The following is a 13,899-nucleotide window of genomic DNA, read 5'->3' on the forward strand; positions in this document are numbered from 1 at the left end:
AGTAAGTCTTTGTGGAATTATACATATAAGAAATCTAGGAAGGAAAGTTAAAGCACTTGATAGTCAGTGCCATCTCCAGCTCAAGACTGGGACACATCAGTCCACAGCATGATTTGCTGGAACTATTGGTACATTAAACTCTTACCACTCCTGCTAGATGAAATACATTTGTTCAAGCTGAGTACTTGATGCACCACTCAAAATAATGGTTGACACTCAGAAATCACAGAGGTGGTCATCACATGAGTTCTGGTGGTGGCTGCCAGGGCTATGGGAAGCACAAAATGCAGCCACCCTGTGGATCACTGGTCGGTGTGCTGTGTCTTAGTAAGTTGAGCTTGCCGGGCTCAAATGTACAACAGACGTTGCAAGTACCCAATGAGGTGGGCTCATCACATCTGTGCCCTATGTCCTGTGTACTATCTGGTTAAGGCTGTCTCCAAATGAGGTTTCTCATCATGTCAGAAGTTTACAACTGTTTTCAGATCCTATTTTTGAATCAGGTCTGCTTCCAACATGCGTTTCAGCTGTAAATAAACCATTCAAAAACTAGAGATTCAGAGGGTATACTAGGTCCACATGTTTCTAACTGTCTTTTACAGTGTAAAGTCGTCTGGGAAATTCTTCTATTGATCCTTCTATTTTATTGTAAGACCAGAATAAAAATAAAATCTCCATATAGAAAATTATGGTATGATCGCTCCTAGTTCTCATCTGGGGCCTGGCACAGATTTAATTGATACTCCTTTATTTTTGCTGTTTTCTGTATGTGTATGTGGAGTGTTAGTTGAAGTATCTCATATTGTATCCTTTGAATTTCTACAATAACACAATTTCCACAATCATAGAGTTCTACATGATTCTAACAAAATATAAAAAGGGTTGGAAAAATCAGCCTTCCCAAATAAAAAGCACGGAGATTGTGGTGTGATAGATTTTAAGTTGGAATATTCAAAACAGAACAAAGATCAAGGCAGTTGCATTTTGGTATCCAAGTCATTTTCAGAGAAGAAAATAACATAGAACAAATGACAGCAAAAAAATATTTTGATTCTGCAGTTCCAATTTCCTAAGGAGATTTGTTGTGAAAACTACCTAAACTTTGCTATCACTCAGAGTAAAAATATACATATTTTAAAGATAACATATTATTCAATTGCTTTATCAGATAGATTCATCAGCTATGTGGATATGAAACGTCTTTTTCCATACAAGTTTTCTCCTAGCAAAGAGCAATCTATGAACTTGCCAAGGTAAATTTAACTGCAGGGTTCTAAGAAAATTAGCTGTAACTACAAGAATTTTAAACTACTTAGGTTAACAAAGGTCTCCTATACCTAGATCTAATAGAACTTGAAATAACAGTTAACTTTATATTTATGAGACAGACTGTAGACAAAGGGACCATTGCTTACCAATACCATAAAGAAAAATATATAAGCATTTTATTATAAACTTCAATGAGATGTTGTTTAAAATATGAGTTGAGTGGAGGGAGAAGCGTACATGAATCATCTGGTGTGACTGATTTCCCCCACTCTGTTTTATTTAAGCAGTTTTACTGTGCCATTGAGATGGGAAAATACCAGGGATGTGTATAAATTCCAGACTTAAACTCATGTCTCTCAAAATCTCTGGAACTATTGCCCCCTTTTCCAAAGCATTATCTTTCAGACTTGTCTTCATAGAGCCTTTTTTAATACTTAACAGGTTTAAAAATACAGGATTTAAAGCCAACATTGTTAAACGAGTTGACCTGAGTTCTACTGATCAGCTTCACTGCTTTCCCCATTACTATGGAGATGTCATCTGGTTTGTGCAGAGAAGGTTCCAGCAGCGTCGTGTGTGGCACAGAGACCCTCATCAGACTGCGTGAGTCCAGCTCCAGGAACTTCTGTCCCTCCTAAGGTGCAAGATAGTTTACAGAAGGCAATGACGGACGTGAAAGAGTCACCATCTGAAAGTCAAGTCCTTCATTTACTAAATTCTTATAAATAAGTACATATAGCATTACTCTCAGCCCTCTTTCAAATCAGTTTAAAACATTTTTCAGACATTTATTTTTCCAATTAGTCTTTTGAATGTTTTAAACAATAAAAGAAAGAGGAGAGGATGTTGCACATATTACAATAATAGCCTCAGAACTGAACAGCAGCCTCTGAAGCAGAGAATTCTTTTTGAAAGCTATTAATACGTACACATTCTGAATATTTTATAAAGACCAAACATTTAGTATATGGGAATCTTAAAACAAACAAACAACAACAACAAAAACAGCTAATGAATCTGTCTAGACTTCTGTTTGATACTCAGCTCAAGTGTGTCCCTCTGCCTTGCTGAAACGTGATTGCTTTTTCTTCCCATCCTTCATTTCCACACAAAGAAAACACAGGTATGTCACTCCAGACAGGTTTGTGTGACCTGAGCATCATCTGGACAAACACAAGACCAGGATGAGAGGATAAATTCTGAGAAGGTACTGCAAAGAAATATGATCTGTTTTCCTGGGCAAGGGGCATTTTACTTGGTTGGTCTGAGTTTGTTTCTTTTAGTATAAAGACCTATATGACTTACATTCCACCAGAAACACCTATCTGCCCCTCTTGTGCTGAATTCCACTTTCTTTAGCTGTGGGCTGATGGAAAGAGGCAGTTTTAAAGAACTGCTTTTTATAGCCTTATCTAATAACAGGAATGCAATACTGTAGATGTACATCACAGAGCATGTTCTTCATCCTAGAGGAATAAGTGAAAAAAAAATGGAGTTATACCAGCTTTTCTTTCTTTTTGGTAGTACTCTGGGAAATATGTTCACAGCATACTTACCAGCACTGACCCTTCAAGCAGTATGGACACCTGAAGGGTGTCAAAACCCAGGGAGTATGTTGTCTTCCAGGGTAGCAAGCGTGGGGATGGTTTGAGTGAAGCAGGAGAGCATCTAGGTCTCCATTACAATTATAGTCCTCAAAGCCCTTATGTACATTCAATGAATTCAATGAGTTTCCATCTGAGGTAAGAGCTATCTGTCTCTTTAAGGTCAGAGGGCTGATAAAGACTGTAGGTCTAAATATAATTATCCTCTTTCACAAACTAGTTCGCAATTTTCCAAGAGACACAAACAAAATCTATGCCTTTCTGCTCCCAGGTAGCACTACCAGGAAAAGAGCTCTCAGATTTACTCAGGCAGGATAATTTTGATTACTCTGTCATGAAAAGTGTTTTTGTCAGGTCAGCTTTGTATTTCTTTGTGAAGAATAAAAGGCTTGAAAAAAGACATACAAGAAAGAAATGGGGATGTATCTCTTTTGAAGTAGAAAAGCAGTGTGTTTTGAAAGTTATGTTTGAGGCTGTTACTATGGCTGCTTGTGTACCTCCACAAATGAAGCTAGAATGCAGAGGGGTCAGCATTAAAAATTGTTTTCAGAACCCATTGTACTGAAGTGTTTCATTGTAGAAGAAAATGAAAGGAATCTGCTGTACCTAAAGCAGCAACATACCATTTTTTTAATTGCAGAATCGGATCACAAGTTTTTAATGTAAAACACTACAATAATTAATCCAGTTTAAAGGCAATGTGTTGCTAAAAAAATTAAGCGTGTTCACAGATATGCAAATGCTCTTTTTAAAATCAGGCCCTGGGACCAGACTTCTGGCAAATAATGTTCTGTGTCACCGATAGTACTCTAACAGTTTGTAATGTTCCTCCTAGGCTTGACTGTAGCCCTGTTCAACACCACTTTGAAATAACAACACTAGCAGTGAGCAAAGCCAGCACATTAACCATCCAAGCATCTCTTTTGTTCAAATTCTGTACCTTGTAATTATGTTCTACTTTTTATGAGCTTTTATTACAATTGATGTGCTTTTCAAATGTAGAACGTTTTTCTATTTTTATGTACCTTGTTTTTCAATGTGTTTCTTCCATTGGAACGAGTTTCCCCCATGTATTTAGTTTTTCTGCATTGTCTGCCTTCTTTCCCCCTGTTTTCCCAACACGAAATATTCGTAAGTTCATCTGCATTTAATGCCTTTGGATGGTTATTTTACAACAATTGTAATTGTTGTAAATTGTAATTGTAATTGTAAATCAAAGTGGTGCTTTCTGAGAATATAATCTCTCTTAACGAGGTAAGAAACCACAGTACTTCAGAGGGGCTGCTTTCAGTATGGTGCAGTATTAAAGACATTCCCTTGATATAACTTGAAAGGTTTAAGTTTGCTTTAAAAGTGGGAAGTGCAAAATTACACACGACCTCATTTTGTGTTGAGGAGGCAAAGTGAGCCCACTGGTAGCATCCTGAGAGGAAAGCACACATAAAACTGCCACATTAAAGTTTTCCCAGCCAGAGCAGCTGCTTTGGTAAAACATTTGTATGTGTGTCAGTGCAAGAGACAGAGTTCCCTCAGCTGACCCAAAGTGGGAAACAAATTCCCACGGGAATGAATAGTTACAACAAACCTCACCACCTCCGTCTGCACATCTTTGACCTTACCTTGACTAGTAGTGTAAGTATATAAGGTGTATTCTAAATACTCCATTGGTCACTGCATGTCATTATTGACTGGGAAGGAGAGGAATAAACAAAAATATAATAGATGTTAGTCATGTCCTAGTGTGCCCTGGCAGGGGCTTAGATGTGGCAAGGGTGAGTCTGATTACTGAATGCACAGTAGAAAAGGGGTTGTGACTGCTTCGTTTTTACAAGCTTAATCACAAATAGCAGGTTTCTCATACAATACGAAATGGTCTGGCCAAATACTTTATTAGCTTATAGCAGTTGGACATGAAGGTAGCTCCTTTGATGTCAGAAAAATTTTTATGATTTTAAATAGGCTTGACCAAAATGATAGTCTGTCCCTGTTTTTTACAAATACAGAAATATAATAATGATGCTATCTATTAATTTATTTTTAGTAAATGCCATTATCACGTGGGTTCTGTGAAACTCAATTAATCCTGTAGAGAAAGAACTGCCATAAGGAGCCATGAGATGCCTTTGTGAAACTGGTAGCTGAAAAGCAGCTGTTGCATGTGAGACTTTAAGCATGAATTAGGATGTACCACTCTGGGTTTAACAAAAGCTTGCATCTGAGTGCTCTTTGTTGCTTGATGTAGTTGTGCAAATGTGTGTGCATACATGTGTCCTTATGAGGGGGAAGAGAGGAAGAAATCCAAGCAGCAAAACATTATAGCAGGAATTGAGAAATTAACATGGAAGTGAAAATTCCACCAGGCTTTGCAGCGTGATCCCAAAACAAAAATAAGAATAGTGCTTTGGGGAGTGCTTTGGAAATGTGAACAAAGAAAACTGGCTCCACCCTCTATATGTCCCTCAAAACCTCCCTGAAACAACCCCAATATTAGCCTTAAACAAAAATCAAATGCTATATTACTAATGTGATGGCAACTGTATTTCCCTTATCAAAAATCAGACAGAAGAATAAGAATCTGTTAAAAACTCATTGCTGAACACTAGGTTATTCACATTCTTATTCTGCCTAAAACATTTGCAAAAGAATATTTAAGACAGGAACAACCTTATTCCATTAATAAAAATGCTGGCAAGATATGAAAAGGCCTAAAGATTACATGACTGCTCTGGTTAGGTCAGTTAAACAAGCACTGATTGAAGTAATTGCTTTGTATATAGAGGAACTCTCTTGAAAGAACAAGCATTAGCCCATTAAAAAATTCAATATGCTACACCTAAGTGAGTGGTCACAAGGTCTATAGCATTGCAAATAAAGCAAGCTATATGGGTCCGATAGTCCTATAGAGGTGCATGCTAAATATACATTACCCTAAAATTCACAGATCATTTAAACTTAGTTAAACTGCTGAAATTGAGGCCATAGATTTTCAAGGTAATCTTTTGGTGAACAAGTCCAATAGGTGCATAGTTCCCCATATGGCTGATATTCTTACAAGCACTATGGGTAGAGCACTTACTGGCACTGCTGGTAGTGTTAAAGTTCCTGTATAATTTCCATTATAGGTTCCTTTTCATCCAAGCACTGTTTTCAACACTACTGTCAAAACTCACTATAGAGCTGAAATCAGCCAAGAATAAGTTATTCATTCTGTATGTCTGCGTTTCTTAACTTGTATTTTACTTCTAGAATGAAATAGAATAGTTGTCTGAGCTGGGTGTTTTCCCTCAACACTAACAGTGAAATCTACCCCCAAGCTAAGGGTGTGTATCGGAGTCTCACTTCAGCCCCACTTGGAAACAGATCCTGCAAACCATTAAACACACAGATTTTCCAAATGTAAGTAATGTCAGTGAGGTGGATAGTTCTACTGATGCAGACAAATTTGTGTTTTTACGGCCAGGCCATTGGCTTGAGCCATTTGTATAGTGTTGCCTTTTATTACCAAAATAAAACTGGCTATCCTCAGTTTTCCAAGGAAAAAAATCCTGAAAATTAGAGAATACAAAAATTCCATTTTAATTTTTTTGAAATTTTCCCTTGCTATCTAAATTATGTGACAGTTTGTTTATTTGGGGATTTTTGTCATTTTTTCAACCTGAAATTTTTTCTCAACTCCTCTTTCCTTTGAAAGGGATGATAGGATGAACTGATGCGAGGCTGGAGACCTAAAATTATTTTAGAGGACTTTTTAAATGTTCTATTAAAAAAACTGAACTAAACAAAACAGCTGCTCATTCAGATCCTGCCTTTGACAGAAGAGTACATGCAATCAATGGCTAATCACGTACTTTCATCCACTATACTCATGCAAGGTTCAAGCAGTGTTCAGCCCACTGAAGAGCACCAACAGCAGCAACGCACTGCAGATGTACATTCATTTCTCCCACCCCTCTTCCTTTCAGTACTCATGCCTCTTTTCCCTCCTGTCTAGAAAAGGCACCACTGAATCCTGGAAAGAAAATGCTCTTTACATGTTATGTAAATGAAAATATTTTTGATGGTTTGGGTGCAGTCACAAGTTTGTATGAGATTATTTTTCTCCCGCATTCATTTTTTCATGTCTGATCATAATAAACAGTCATTTTAACCTCAGTTAATTAGATAGCTTATTTGCCAGCCTGGAAAGTGTATGTTGTTGGGGAGAAGCAGGAATGTGTACAGGCATTCAGTTAGAACATTAGGCTCCATATGCTTCCTCTACAGTCAGGGGAGAGCAATAAACACCTCAGGAAGGCAATTCAAAGCATCAAAGTTAAAGTAGACCCTTTGGTCAGCTGAATCACTCTCTAGACCTACAGGCTTTATGGACTACAGGAAGAGTTTAAACATATAGCTCATATATAAGCACACATACATACACCCACAAGCACAAGTGTTTCAGTGGACTTCCAGCTGCATGAATGAGTTTAAGAGGTGTACCTCTCTTACATCCTTCAAGAATCTCATTGTAGTGATATTAGGAAGGTTTTTTCCTAGTTTTAGGGGAAAAAAAATCTACATTCTGTGAATTCTGTAATCTACCGCATTTACTGTATCCTTAGTTACATATAGATTGTGAATTTAGGCCTCAAAGAAATCTTTCAAAGCAAAAAAATTTAGAAGTAGGGAGAGAGACCAGTGAATGAGTTCATTTACTCTTGACTACAAACCTGACTGAGAGGTACAGATGCCCTTGTTCATTAATCTGCAGTGTAAATGAGTTAAAAGTTTTATGTGACACATGCAGGAAAAGCTTTTATCAGAGGAGATTAACCTTTCTTCTCCTTTATTTCTCATCTAATACATCACAAGGCACTTTCTTTGGAAAGCAACTTTCTTGTTATTGTTCAAAATCTGCTTGTCGACATTTCTTATGTGTAATCCCTTTGGCTATGTAACTCCTCATCACATACTTGGTCCTTAAATGATAGGGCTGTGAACTGGCTGGAAATCCTCTGGGCTTGCATATGGGCAGACGAAGTGAAGTCTTTCTGCCGTGTATTTAAATGTGGATAACCTCCAGCCCAGATGCCATATAACCAATATTAGAGCAACCTGGTGTTTGAAATATTAAGTCTTGCTGAGAGTTATGGTATGTTAGAATGAGCACAGCATGGCACAAACATGGCTATATGATTTCTGCAGGGGATATTAACTCAAATGCAGCATTTCACTAACACAGCTACTTGCTTCCCAACAGGAGCTTGCCCTCAGATTAATAAATAGGTCTAATCTGCATGTGTCACTGGTTTCACTAGACAGTCTGCCTGTGCTGACTGCAAGATAAACTCTGCTGTGGGTGAAGAATCTTTAGTGAGCGTTAAATGTGCTCAAAACATTCTTTTTTCTACCTATCATTTATTTTAAATATAAAATTGCGCTACTGTACAACTGATGCACAAAGAACATTAAAGAGAATTTTTAATGATTTTCAGGAGCTTTCCGAACTCATTCGCAATCCTTCAGATATGAGATAAAAGACAGTCTCTACCTGCTGCTTCCACTAATAAATGATCTTCCTTGTTATAAACACAGATTGTTTTGAGGCCTTCCACCTTTACACAGAAAATATTGAATCTCATACTTAATGACGTTGGCCTTGTTTTCAGTGTCAGATTCTTAGCCAGTATCAGCTGATGCTGAGTTCATTAGCTTCTTTGCATAGCTTAAATTTACATCAGCTGAGGATCTGGCTCCTATTCTTGAAAATCCATGCCAACACAAAAGGACTTTCCTCTCTGCTTCTTCTAGGTCTTTCTAGCATTACAGCTACTAATCCCAGATGTAGCTTGTGCTGCTGACAGATGTCCTCAATAATTATATTGTTGGGTCTTCTGCTTACTATGTTTAGCATGATACTGACATATGGCAGCGCTGCGACGATACTGGGGCACGGAGCCAATGTTGTCATTTCCTATTTACAAAGTAATATGTTTGGGAACCAACATGAATTCAAATAGGAAGGAGCTTTCTGATGAGGGCCCCACAGTCAGTGCTGGTTAGTGGGAGGCATAATATGGAAATGGAGAGATTAAGTGCTTTATTTTAATTAATCAATTACTTAATTAAAGGGGCAGGGCTGACAGCTGCATAATCAGGGTTGGATGTTTGGAGGTTGAAACATTTTCTTTCTCTTTTCAGGCTCTCAACCTTCACATCACCTTTCATTTCTTTCACCCCTTTTCCCACCCTAATGTCCTGCTGTTTCTTTCTCTATAATATTTAAAAAATTAGTCTCTTCCTCGTCATCCCTGCTGCCCAGACATATTGTCTGTTTGGCATAATTTCTCTTCTAGACTACCACGACCTCACCTCTTATTTTCTACATAATTTCATATACAGCTGCAGATGTTTTCTGCCTGTTCTCCCACTGCCCCAGTGTCTTTCTTGGTCTTTCATTGTTCTGTTCCTCAGTGCCAGAATTTTCCAAAGAGAGAATTCAGATATATTCTTTTCTGTTTGACAGTCAAGGATTTTGTGACTCTTTTCAATTCTCATCCATAATGGACTTTCTACAGTGCCTCCTCTGACCTTCTGGTTAGCAAAACAAATAAGCCTCGAAGCTTGTTCCAGTTTTGAGGCAATACGAGTGCTAAAATCAGGTGTTTTTCCAATCTCTTTTATTTACAATGCCTATACAAAGTCCTGTTTAACTGAATTCAGGAGGAAACAAACAAGAGGAGATTTCTTCCTCTTAGAGCAGTTCCATGTCTCTTTCAGCCACCACTTTACCCCAAAAAATCACTCTTGATAAGGTTTGTTTGTTTGTTTTGAGGGTCAGGCTCTCAACACTTCTTTGAGGAGTGACTAGTGTTTCTTTCCTTAGTGTTGTTTTTCCCACCTTGGTGCCCTGTGCACATATACATGTCTTCTAAGGCAGCATTCCCACAAATCCTTTGTCAACATGAATGCTACATGGGTATTGGTTTGGATGCATGTACTTTGCAGGAGATTTTCTACAGATTTAGCCATCTGGTTGCTAAGTGTTTAACTGCATATTATCTAATATATCTTGCAGGCTGCTGTTTTCAAGAGAGTTTCAACTCAGACCATAATTCTGAAACAAAATGGTCAAAGGCAAAGGCTCAAGTAAGGTAAGTCTTAGAAAAGGACTCCTTTACAACAGGTTGGTCACTCAAAATTATTGAGAGTACAGACACAGAACAGAATGTGAATCAGAATATTCTTGCCTAGTATCACATATGTTGTTTTATCTCCAACCCAAGTTTAAAGACAGAGACACTACAGAAGGTTGTAGGCCTTCTGGACTTTAAGTCTGCTATTATCTTGAGAAAGCAACACAGAACTTCACACCGGTTGTTTATAAAGATGGCGCTGCTCAGATCGAGACAGATGGGTGGTTTGATTCAGAGGTTCTGCAGCCCACAAGCCACATGTAACCTATGTTTTGTCTGCAAAGAGACAGATTAATTCAACCACTTTTGTCAGAATAAAACAACTATGAAGGCTATAGCCAATGTAGATCTTTTCCTGTTGTAGTGGCTCCTGTATAACTGGGAACTTAGGGCCTGAAGTTGTCAGCCAATTAGGAGCTGGAGAAGTCTGTTTTGTTGACTTACTAACCAAGCTTCCTGGCTTTGGACCAGAAAATCCTGTATACTGGACTCCATCTGCTTCTCTTGAATCTTGTCTTGCTCCAGCAGCAGATCTATTCCAAGAGTACCATATCTAGATCAAGGAGTCTGTATTTATTTTTCAGGTCAAACTACTATATCAGTTGAAACTGGACAATTAGAAGTCTGATAGTCTACCATGGAGAGTAAATGTAGGATAGATCCTTCAGTGACAACCACAGAGCAAGAGAGGATTACCCTTGTTCTGTGTAGATTTGGGTCCAGGCAGATTGGCCAAGCCTAGCTGCATTCCTGGGACTAGGAAAGGTTGGTGCTTTTGTGGTTAGCAAGATAGAGGACACATAAATCAAGAGATAAATCTACAGACCTGAAGATGTCACATCTGTCACATCCACAGAGTCAAAAATACAGTGACTAGAGGACTTGACAAAGGAAGAAGAGATGGAGAAGCAATGAGAAACAGCACATGGGTTTATTTGCAAAAAGCAGCTGCATCAGACTGAACTGTGGCAAATCTGAGGACCAAGTGTTGCTCACAGAACTGGGGGTGTGTAGAGAGCAAAACAACATGCGTGAGGGAAATACAGCTCATTTCTCACTGTCAGTATATTGAATTGCCAGTCCTCCCAAAGACTAACAGTTATCTTCTGGAGTTCATACCCCTTGAATATTGTGTGTGTTCAGGCTGAGAATACAGCTGAAAATGATGCTTTGACTCCATTGTTCAAAAGGAAAAAACTTTGGAAGCATAACCATCTCAGAACTTTGGCAGTGAAAGTCTAATTCATGTTTAAGTGGGAAGAGAACACTAATCAGTGATGGTGATCTTTACTGTATTTGAAATTTTATATTTGTCACGGTTTAACACCAGCTGGCAACCAGAACCACACAGCCACTTGCTCATTCCCCCTCCAAAAGTGGGATGGAGGAGAGAATTGGAAAGGGAAAAAAACGCTTGTGGGTTGAGATAATAACAGCTTAATAAGACAGCAAAGGAAGATAAAATAGTAATAATAATAATAATAGAATTTACAAAATAAGTGATACACAACGCAATTACTCACCAGTCACATACCAATAGTCTATTTGTTCCTGGGCAATGGTATTTTCCCCACCCCTGGCCAACTCCAGTTTATATACTGACCATGATGTTATATGGTAAGGAATACCCCTTTGGCCAGCTTGGGTCAGCTGTCCTGGATTTGCTTCCTCCCAGCTTCTTGTGCACCTGGCAGAGCATGGGAAGCTGAAGAGACCTTTACTATCCAGCAACAACCAGAACAGCAGTGTATCATCAACATTCTTCTCATACTAAGTCCAAAACAAACCACTATGTGTTACTAGAAAGAAAATTAACTCCATCCCAGCCAAAACCAGGACAGTATTATGGCAGGTATTTCCAGTTACATCTGTTGAACACACAATACTGATTTCAACACACAATATCTATATTGCCATAGACACTACTCTTGTTAACCCAGCACCCTACCAGCCATTGTCTGTGGATTAAATGTTAGGATTGAAGTGAATCAAAATCTATAACTGGATGAAACATTGAGACGAAAGCAGCAGTATGAGTGCATTCAATATTAGGCAGAAAACCAAGAATACCTCAACAAGTGCCTTTACATCAGCTCACTTTTGCTCAAGTCCACGATTGTGGAGAAACCACATGCTATGCATAAGAAAATTTGTCAGCTTGTTCTTCAAGAAAGTGCATTATAAATTGAACTGTGAGGAAGAAATTTTTCTGGAGACCTTATTTTCTCCTTACTCAAGAGAGCAGTGAAGACCTTCCTGATCATAATTACTCATACAGTGATCCTTAGCAAGGCATTTATACCAGTTTCAGGATTTCCTTCCAGCTTCTTGAAATATATCTTCAGCCACAGTAACTACAACTTCTAAAGCTATCAGGTTAATGTGAAATTCCCAGAGGAAAATCTTGCAGCTGTGTCTGCCTTTTGTCTCTGTAACATTAGAATGATGGCAAACATTGAGAGGCCTTCCTGGTTCCCCTCATACCCCTAGTTCTTATGCCCTCTCACTCTTTGGATCTGAAGTCCACAGTGTTTTTAAAGCTCCTTTTTGACAGGAAGAACATGTTGCCTGGTGAGACCTCCCCTCTCTGATGGAGGTAAATTCCCCTCTGCAGGGCACACAACGACAAACTGCTTGGGAGGAGCTGGAATCCCCTTCTCTAACAGTGTAACTCCCTTGACTCCAGTGATGGCAAAGAATCTGGCTATAGGATTGTTTTATGTAGTGTAGTGGTTAAAAATCCTTGTTGCAGTTATTATCATATGAATAAAGTAGTCAAAAGCACTTCGATTCTTTGGCAAAGTCCTGGCCCTTTGGATATGATATTTCTAGGGCTTAGTATAGGAGCTGGTTACCATGCAACTGGAATTTTTGTTTGTTTTGGAAAAACAAGATCACTTTTTTCAGTGTGAAAATTGGTTCAAATTGCCAACTGCAATAAAGAAAATCTGAAACAATAAACAAAAAATTATCCCTGCACATAATCTCCTTTTATGAGCCTGAAATCACTGATCTGTTTCTCTGTATCTAATTGTTAAAGGATGTGCATGTTTTAAAGAATGGAAACTATTCAAAGAAACAAACAAACAAACAAAAAGAGCAAAATAAACCAACTCACATCATAATATAAAATAGAAAATGAAAAGGTGAAATAAAGGTGTAAAATGGAAAATACTTGTGGACACTACTGCCCTAGGAGAATCTCATGACTTTCACCTCTTCTCCAGAAAGTGTGAATTAATAGAATAAGCTTCATGTTATTCTAACATTGTAAATATCTTTGTTTTCAGAAACTGGTATATTCATAAAAAGTTCAAAATTACTAACATTGACAGTGAGCTGTTACTTCTTCACCTAGTATATATTATTAAGGCAATCACTGAAAAGTTAACACACCATATGCATTAAATAAGTGGTTCAGATAATATAACTTGAAGACTTCTGTGTAGAACCCCATTCAAAGAAAGACATATGTTGCAACAGACAGTAATGTGTCACCTAAAATCTTGAGTCTTTGGAGTAGGGGTGGAAACACATCAGCCTCTCACACACATGAGAGTATCAACAGCGGCTGGCTTGTTCTTCCAGCGGGAGACAGAAATGTATCTGAAATTGTGTATTTTCCCCTCTCTTGAGCTTTGCCATCCAATGTATATGTACAGTTGGTATTTGCTCCTCAGTTAAGCCAGAATGCTGATCCTTGCTATTTCTGTTGATTTGTGAGCAACTACAAAATCAGGTGTTTTGCTGCTAATAACTGGAACAGATGAAAGCCCTTCTTAGCTTAAGGGAGCTAAACTCAGATCTCCTCTGTTCTAAGAGTATCATCATAAGCTTATTGGTACATTCAC

Source organism: Patagioenas fasciata, chromosome 3, assembly GCF_037038585.1.
Source record: "Patagioenas fasciata isolate bPatFas1 chromosome 3, bPatFas1.hap1, whole genome shotgun sequence".
Taxonomy (NCBI): domain Eukaryota; kingdom Metazoa; phylum Chordata; class Aves; order Columbiformes; family Columbidae; genus Patagioenas; species Patagioenas fasciata.